The sequence below is a fragment of the Macaca fascicularis genome, chromosome 1 (genome assembly GCF_037993035.2).
Source record: "Macaca fascicularis isolate 582-1 chromosome 1, T2T-MFA8v1.1".
NCBI classification, from domain to species: domain Eukaryota; kingdom Metazoa; phylum Chordata; class Mammalia; order Primates; family Cercopithecidae; genus Macaca; species Macaca fascicularis.
Window position 1 is genome coordinate 28,801,004 of NC_088375.1, and position 8,779 is coordinate 28,809,782.

At 38.5% G+C, this 8,779-nt stretch overlaps 1 pseudogene; it reads left to right on the forward strand.

The window, feature by feature from the left end:
* The first annotated feature begins 3,730 nt into the window (after nucleotides 1-3,730).
* On the forward strand, nucleotides 3,731-4,792 carry LOC102123054 (peroxisomal membrane protein PMP34 pseudogene; annotated as a pseudogene).
* The last annotated feature ends 3,987 nt before the right edge of the window (nucleotides 4,793-8,779 follow it).

The window sequence follows — 8,779 nt, forward strand, 5'->3', positions numbered from 1 at the left end:
CTCTCACTATGTTGTCCAGGGTGGTCTCAAACTCCTGAACTCAAGCAATCCTCCTGCCTAAGCCTCTGAAAGTGCTAGAATAACAGGTATGAGCCACCATGCCTGGTATACTGTTATTCTATTATATTCTCATTCTATTAACCTATTATTATGTTCTGCCCTGACCATAGAGACCAAAGATATTCTTCTTTATGAGAATGGATTTTCCCTAGAGAATATTAAATTCTCATTATCAGCAGAATGGAGAATGGGATAATCCTCAGTCAGCACATGAGGTGGACATTGGAAATTGCCTGCATTTTACAGGCAATTTGGCCTTCACTTCAAGGTTAGTGCCTCCTAGAAGCTAAGGGAAAAGTTGGTGAGGGACTCTAAGGTCTAAGTTAAGTATATGGGCTATAAGAGAAGCCAATTCTGGGCTGGGCCCTGTGGCTCATGCCTGTAATCCCAGCACATTGGGAGGCTGAGGAAGATGGATCACCTAAGGTCAGGAGTTCAAGACCAGCCTGGCCTACATGGTGAAACCTGCCTCTACTAAAAATACAAAAATTAGCTGGGAGTGGTGGCATGCACCTGGATCTCCAGCTACACAGGAGGCTGAGGCAGGAGAATCACTTGAACCTTGGAGGCCGAGGTTGCAGTGAGCCAAGTTCATGCCCTTGCATTCCAGCCTGGGCAACAGAGCAAGACTTCGTCTAAAAAAAAAAAAAATGCAGCAGCAGCAACCAATTCTGGCCAGGCACAGTAATCCGAACACTGAAGCAGAAGGGTCACTTGACACCAGGAGTTCAAGACCAGCCTGGGCAACATGGGGAGACCTTGTATCTACAAATAATTTTTGTTTTAATTAGCCAGGCAGGGTGGCATGTGCCTGTGGTCCTAGCTACTCAGGAAACTGAGGTTGGAGGATCACTTGAGCCTAGGAGGTCAAGGCTGCAATAAGCTGTGATTGCAGCACTGCACTCCAGCCCAGGCAACAGAGTGAGTCTCGTCTCCAAAAAAAAAAAAAAAGAGAGAGAGAGAGAGAAGCCATTCTATCAATTCTTGTATCAATTGTAAGTTACTCTCTGATTGTACTGCTATCTCCAAGTTTCTCTTAATTCATAGCATTGACTAGTAATCAAGGAAATGCAACTTAAAACCACAATAAAATATATTTTCACATCTTAAAATCAGCAAACAAATTATAAAAGTCTGACAATATCATGTCAGATAGAATGAGAAGCAAAAAGAATCCTTCGCTGTTGCAGGGAGCATAAATTGGTACTAACGTTTTAGAAAACAATTTATCACCATCTAGTAATGTTGAGAATATGCATATTCTACAACCTAGCCATTCCACAGCTGGGCATGTACTCTGGAGAAACTCTTGAATTGGTACACAAGTAAACAAGTACAAGAATGTTTTTGTGTTGTTTGTATTAGAAAAAAATGGAGAGAATATAACTATCAGTGGGAAAGAGCTAAATGAATTGTAATGTATTTATATGAGGGACATTTTCAAATAATAAGAATAAGATAATAAGAATAAAATAAAGTTGCTTAAATTAGAAAACAGATCTCACAAAAACAACTATGAACAAAAAAGCAAGCTGAACAGCAATGCATATGCTTCAATAAATTGTTGTGATAATATAATGTCTTGAATCATATATATGACTTGGAATTTTCCTCTGTTAATGAGAACGTATTCTGGAGGCAAATACTCCTGCTCCCAATCCCCGTGCTGGGAGGTGATGGGTGGAAGCATGAAGGAAGAAAAATAATCCCCGCTGTTACATAAGCTCTCATTTAGTTAATTAATTGGATTAACATCCCACAACCTACTCCTTTTCCCACACATGCTTCCTCTGAGTTTGTCTGATACAGTGATTAAGAGCATGTCGTGCATAGATGGCCTAGATTTAAAGCCCTTCTTGTGTTTTCAGCATTTTACTTAATTATTCTGGGTATCAACTTTCTCACTGAAAAAAAATGCAGTTAACAAGATTTACTTTTCATTAACATTGTGGTAATAAGCAACTTAATCTAGGTAAAACTTAGTGCCTAGTAAATAAGTACTACATAAATGGTAGTGATTATGGAGCCTCTCACAGTTTCTACTGGTAAGAAGAATACCTCCCATCTCTGCTCCAGGCTTCTCTCATCTGTTCTGGGGCATGGTTTCTACTCTGGTTTTTCAAGACGCTCCCATGCAAATTCCGTATTTCAGAAATTTCATTGAAATCTAGTCCACGGTAGGTGAAGACCTCTTAGATATGATACCAAAAGCACAAACAAAATAAAAACAATAAAATGTACTTTATCAAAATTAAAACTTTTCTACTTCAGAGGAAACCATCAAGAAAGTTAAAAGACAATGCCTTGAAAGACAGAAAATATTTACAACTCATTTTTCTGATAAGAGAATTGTATATAGAATATATAAAGAATTCTCACAGCTCAGTAGGAACACGAAATGGGCAAAGGATCTAAATAGATTTATCCAAAGAAAATATACAAATGGCCAATGGGTATATTAAAAGGTGGTCAGTATCATTAGCCAGATGGTCAATAATAGGAAAATGTAAGCAAAACCACAATGAGATACCACTTCATATCTACTAGAAGGGGTATAACCAAAAAGAGAGTTGGAGAGGATGTCAAGAAACTGGATCCCTCCTACATTACTGGTGAGAATAAAAATTGTTAAATGTGCTTTATAAACAGTTTGGCAGTTACTCAAAATGCCAAAGATACAATTACCATATGACCCAGCAATCCCACTAAATATATACCCAAGATAAATGAAAACATATGTCCACACAAAAACTTGCATACAAACTTAGATAAAAACGTTATTCATGACAGCCAGAAAGCAGAAACAACCCAAATGTCTATCAACTGATGACTGGATAAATAAAATGTGGTATTCGTACAATAAAATACTATTGAACAATAAAAACAGAATGAACCACTGATACATGCTGTACTATGTGTGAACCTTGGAAACATTACACTGAGAGAATACAGTTTTTTTAAAAACTGTATAATTTCATTTATATACAATTTCAGAATAGGCAAATCTATAGAGGTGGAAAGTAAATTGGTGGTTGACAGGGGCTGGGAGTGAGGGGAGCTTGAAGCAAAATGGTGAGAGACTGCTGACAGATACAGGAGTTTTTTTTGGGGGGGGTGGGGGTGGTGATAAAAATGTTCTAATGTTGATTGTGATGATAATTGTACAACTCTGTGAATATTCTCCAAACCACTGGATTTTACATTTCAAATTGATGTATTTTATCGTATATGAATTATATCACAATCAAACTGCTTTTTAAAAATCTGATGCACAGAACACTTCCCCTTTCTCAGGGCTGTCATGGATTTAGTCCTTTTGTATAACTTTCTTACCACTTTAATGAGATTTTTGAAAGGCGTAGCAAATGTGCTTGCTCAGTCCACTCTTGATTCAGAAGCTTTGGAGGGATTATTTTTAAAAAGAACTGCCCCAAAAATGTACCGAGGACACACAGAAGTTATTGAACTATATACGTCACACAGGAAATGCAGATGAGTTCATACAAAAAAAAAAAAAAAAAAAGCTTGAGTCACGGGTGAGGGAAAAGAAAACCAGTTTGGTTTGTTATTTCTCTAAGGTGTAAGGCAACTTAATGAGAACTTGTTGGTTTGTTATTTCTCTAAGGCGTAAGATAACTTAATGAGAAAACTTGTCCTCACAACTCTGTGCTTCTCAAAAAGTACAACATGGTTTTAAAGAGTTTTCTGTTGAAATATGTAACAGAAACTTAAAAATGAAGGAGGAGCCTTTCCTAACTCCACTGGCTACGGCATCTGTGGGAAAAGTGTGGCTGGGTCTTGGAGGAGCCGCACCAATGGCCTCCGTGCTGTCCTACGAAAGCCTGGTCCACGCCGTGACAGCAATGACAGTTTTTTCCCCTGGATACAGCTAGACTTCGACTTCAGGTTGATGAGAAAAGAAAATCCAAAACTACACACATGGTGCTCCTGGAGATCATTAAAGAAGAAGGACTCCTGGCACCCTATCGAGGGTGGTTTCCAGTGATTTCCAGTCTCTGCTGCTCCAATTTTGTCTATTTCTACACTTTTAATAGCCTCAAAGCAGTCTGGGTCAAAGGTCAACGTTCTACCACTGGAAAAGATCTGGTAGTTGAGTTTGTTGCAGGAGTAGTTAAGGTGTTACTAACAACTCCACTCTGGGTGGTAAACACCAGACTGAAGCTGCAAGGGGCAAAATTTAGGAATGAAGACATTGTACCAACGAACTACAAAGGTATCATTGATGCTTTTCATCAGATCATTCGAGATGAGGGAATCCCGGCTTTATGAAATGGCACATTTCCCTCATTGCTGTTGGTCTTCAATCTTGCCATCCAGTTCATGTTTTATGAAGGTTTAAAACAGCAGTTTTTAAAGAAACGGATGAAGCTTCTTCCTTGGATGTGTTCATCATTGGTGCAGTAGCCAAAGCGACTGCCACCAGGCTCACCTATCCCATGCACACAGTACAGTCAATTCTGAGGTTTGGGCGTCATAGACTAAACCCAGAAAACAGAACATTGGGAAATCTTTGGAATACTCTCTATCTTCTTCACGAACGAGTAAGGCGCTTTGGAATACTAGGACTCTACAAAGGCCTGGAAGCCAAACTGCTACAGACAGTCCTCACTGCTGCTCTCATGTTCCTTGTTTATGAGAAACTGACAGCTGCCACCTTCACAGTTGTGGGGCTGAAGTGTGCACACAAACACTGAGACTCCTTCCCATGAAAAATTCCAAAGATTCTCAAGAGGGAGGTTTCCTCGTGAGTGAAGAGAAGTGATTCTCCTTTGACTCTGGCTCCTGCCACCACAAATGTTACCCTCATTGGCTTGAAAAGCATCCAAGGGTGAACAGGGAGTTTGGCCAACTGGACCTGTTGTCACCTTGTCATGCTGACTGGTTGGATTTTGGGGTGGCAGTTGTACGAATATGAAAAAAAAAAACCTTGTTGAAAACCTAAAAATGAAAGTTTGTGTTTATTGGTTTTCTTAAGAGAAATGGACTATTTTGCTCTCATGTGTAATATTTTCTATTTAAATTTTTCTTAAATATACCAGCTGTTTTCTTTCCCTGAACCCTCCCCCAGGTTCTAGGACAATTTAATAACATGTAATTCTCCTCAAATACTTTTGTATGTCTCAGTGTTGGTGTTTTCCTCCCTAAAACTAACATTAGGGCTGTGCCATGGGCATGGCTTGACTTTTGTTGGGCTTTTGTTTTCCTGCTTAAGGAGAGGTGTCTTTTTAGGATATGAGAGATTTATTTTGTGAAATGAAAATTGCTCATCCAAAATGATTCTCTTATAAACTATTGGTAAATGTCACTTATTCATTAGTGTTTGACATAATTTTTAGAATATTTACTTTGAATCAATCCTGTCATTACGAAAGACTTGAAGTTTTGTGTCCGTCCTTACAAGCCCTGGTCAGTCAAGTCCCAGTAGATGGTCAAAAAAAAAAAAAAGGAGGAGGAGATACCAGGGCTGATATGTATATTGTTCTCATAATAGTATACACAATTAAGGGAGCTTGGACTCATCCAAGAATATTTCAGCGGGGTGACTATGGGACCTCTAACATGTAGAGGGGTGAAGGGGGCCAAAACCCTCTTATTCTTCTATAGTAACCAGAGTACTTTCAAATCCAAAGACTTCTCAGCATTTTTACGCCTATCTTAAAACTTTAATTGATAAGATTTCACATCTCAGACTCTAGATTCTTGCAGTTAGTGACATTACTCCTCTTTCACATGCTGCCTGAATTCCTCTCTTATCCACTAACAAGTGGTCATCTAACCTCTGTTTCAATACTTAACAGTGATAGGGAGTTCACTACCTTACAAAACATCTCACTCTATATTTGTGCAGCATGGTTGGCTAGAAAATTCTTCCTCACATTGAGACAAACTCAGTTTTTCTGTAACATTGACATATGTAGTCCTAGAGAGACTTTTGTTTCTACCCAAAATAGGCTTGTATGACCTTTTCCACATAGTAACCTTCTTGAAGGCAATTATCATGGATTTTTCAACATCTCCTCTAGGCTAAGCATCAGAAGTTTCTTCAGTGGTCCCTTATGTGACATGGCTTTAAGAAGTTCATGGCCATCTTGGTTATTCTTAAATTCTCTGGTAGCCAAGCCAAGTTTATTTCCACATGCAAAAAAGATGGATGGGTGGTAAGGCCTATGGTCCTGAACTAGTAAATGAATTAACATATGTGAAAGTATTTTTACAACTTAAAACACTTTGTAAACATAAGATACTGTTAAAACATATCTACTTCATAGAAGGCAACTTAGCAAAGCATATTAGAAACTTGCAACTCAAAATATGGTCTAAGGATACACCTGGCATCACTTGGAAGCTTGCAAGAAACAATTTCCGGCCCACCTCGTATCCATTAAATCCCACCTGCATTTTGACAAGATCTCCAAGTGTTTTGTTTGCACATTAAAGTCTGAGGAGCTTTGTAAGCTTAAAAATGTGCAAACACTTTCATTAAGCAGTCCTCGTTTTTAGGTATTTATCCTGAGAAAATGATTAGGTTACGTACACAGCATTTTTATAACAGCAAAAGCTTACAAAGAACTTAAAGGTCTACTAATAGAAAATTGGCCAAGGTGCTTTATGGTTCATCTATGGATACACCATTTGCCAGCCAAGGCTAACTCTATAAAGCAAACTGGTTCTTCTCAACTGGTGCTAGTGCCTAGAAGATGCCTGCTCCTCAGTTGATGCATGCTACCATGAACACAGGTGTATGTTTACTTGACACAAAAGGGCGTTAATATCCCCACATCAGTTATCCCTGGAGGAGAACTAAGCCATCTGCCTCAATCATCTTTTAAGGGTTCAGTCAGTTTAAAATTTGCTTCTATACCTCGGTATTTTCTTTTCTCTGTATGATGGTCAGGCACAATTATTTTTAACAGGGCTTCCATCAACATAACTAACTAGAGAAGACACTGCAAAGATAAAGTTGGAGAATTGTTAACAGGTTATTAACAAAATGTGTACCCAACTGTCAATGAAGTTGCTTGATTTTTTTCTTTTTTTTGTATTTTTCTTTTGTATCCTTTGTACTTATTTTTTAGAGACAGGGTCTTACTGTTACCCAGGCTGGAGTGCAATGGCACAATCATAGCTTGCTGCAGTCTCGACCTCCAGAGCCTTGAGCAATCCTCCCACCTCAACCTCCCAAGTAGCTGAGACTACAAGTGTATGCTGCCATGGCTGGCTGATTTTGTTTTGTTTTTTGTAGAGATGAGGTCTCACTGTGTTGCCCAGGCTGACCTTGAACTTCTAGGCTCAAACAATACCCCACCCTGGCCTCCCAAACTGCTGGGATTACAGGCATGAGCCACTGTGCCTGGCCTTTTTTTCATTTTAACTGAGAAATGTGTTCAGCTCTTCTGTTCCTTAGTCATTGATCATCACTTTTGTTGTATCTGTTAGTGTTGTCTTAGAGTTGCTGCACTTATTACAGAGAGAAGGCCTTTTATCACGACCAAATTTATTTTGGGAAATTTCAGGGAAAATGTTTTTCTAGAACATCTTATTTGACATTATAAAACAACTCTTCGCTCTTGCACTCCAGACCTCCCTTTCCAGTTTTCTTTTTCTCCATAGTGGTCATCACCACTTGTTTTATTTTATTGATGGACTGTCTGGCTCCCTCAACTGCAAAGTAAACTTCACAAGGGCAGTGTTTTGTCTCTTTTATTCATTGCTGTACCTGCAGTACTTAGAAAGTTTCTGGTATGTAGGAAGTGTTCAGTAAATATTTGTTGAATAAATTTATGTAAAATGTCTCAGGGTCCTTAGAGAAACTGGTCTTTCGGTTTGGAAAATAAAGTTCTTTACCTCATCAGTTAGACTCGTAAGGTATACAAGGGCTTGCTAGTCTCCTTAGCATGCTAATAACTGAAATTGTTAGCAAAGGTAATTATTCAGTTCTATATCAAGGCAAAAAGAGAGCAGTGGATAGAAAGATCTTAGAAGTCCCACTAGGTTCATCTAAGCCACCAAACACACAGGCAGAAAAATCAAAATAAGGTATGAGTCTGAACAGGGTGAGCAATCTAGGAAAAGATGAACACAGTATGCTAGGACCCAGAAATCATCAAGTCTATGAAAACTAAGCCAGAACAGAAATGTGAATTCCATAAGATCAGGGACATAATCTGTCTTGTTCATCCAGGCATGGTAATCTGCCAGAAATAGTGCTTAACTATAAGAACTGAATATTTGTTAGATAATTAAACCACCAACTAAATGAGATTCATGCAACCATGAAAAATCCTGCTATAGGTGCACAATATTGATATACTAGAAAGTTAAAAAATCAAGTTGGAAATTAGACTGCTGTTGCACTTTTGTTTGTGTGTGTGTATATCTATAAATAGGTGGAAGGATATACCAAAACATCAACAGCAGTTACCTCTGGGTGGTGAGGTTAGGAGTAATCTTAACCTTCTGGTTATTTATCCCTGTATGTTCATTTGTGAATATTTATTACATCATTATAAAAAGGATTTTTAAACTATCTGTATGAGTATCTATCGGTAAGGATTTTAAACTATCTGTAAGAGTATATGTTGCTACTGTGTAAGAGTATATGCTGTTACTGTAAAGATATTGCATCACTACTGTCGACCTCAGAGCATGCACCTATTGCCTAATTCTAGGACTTCTAGCTAAGTCTTTGGAGCTTCAA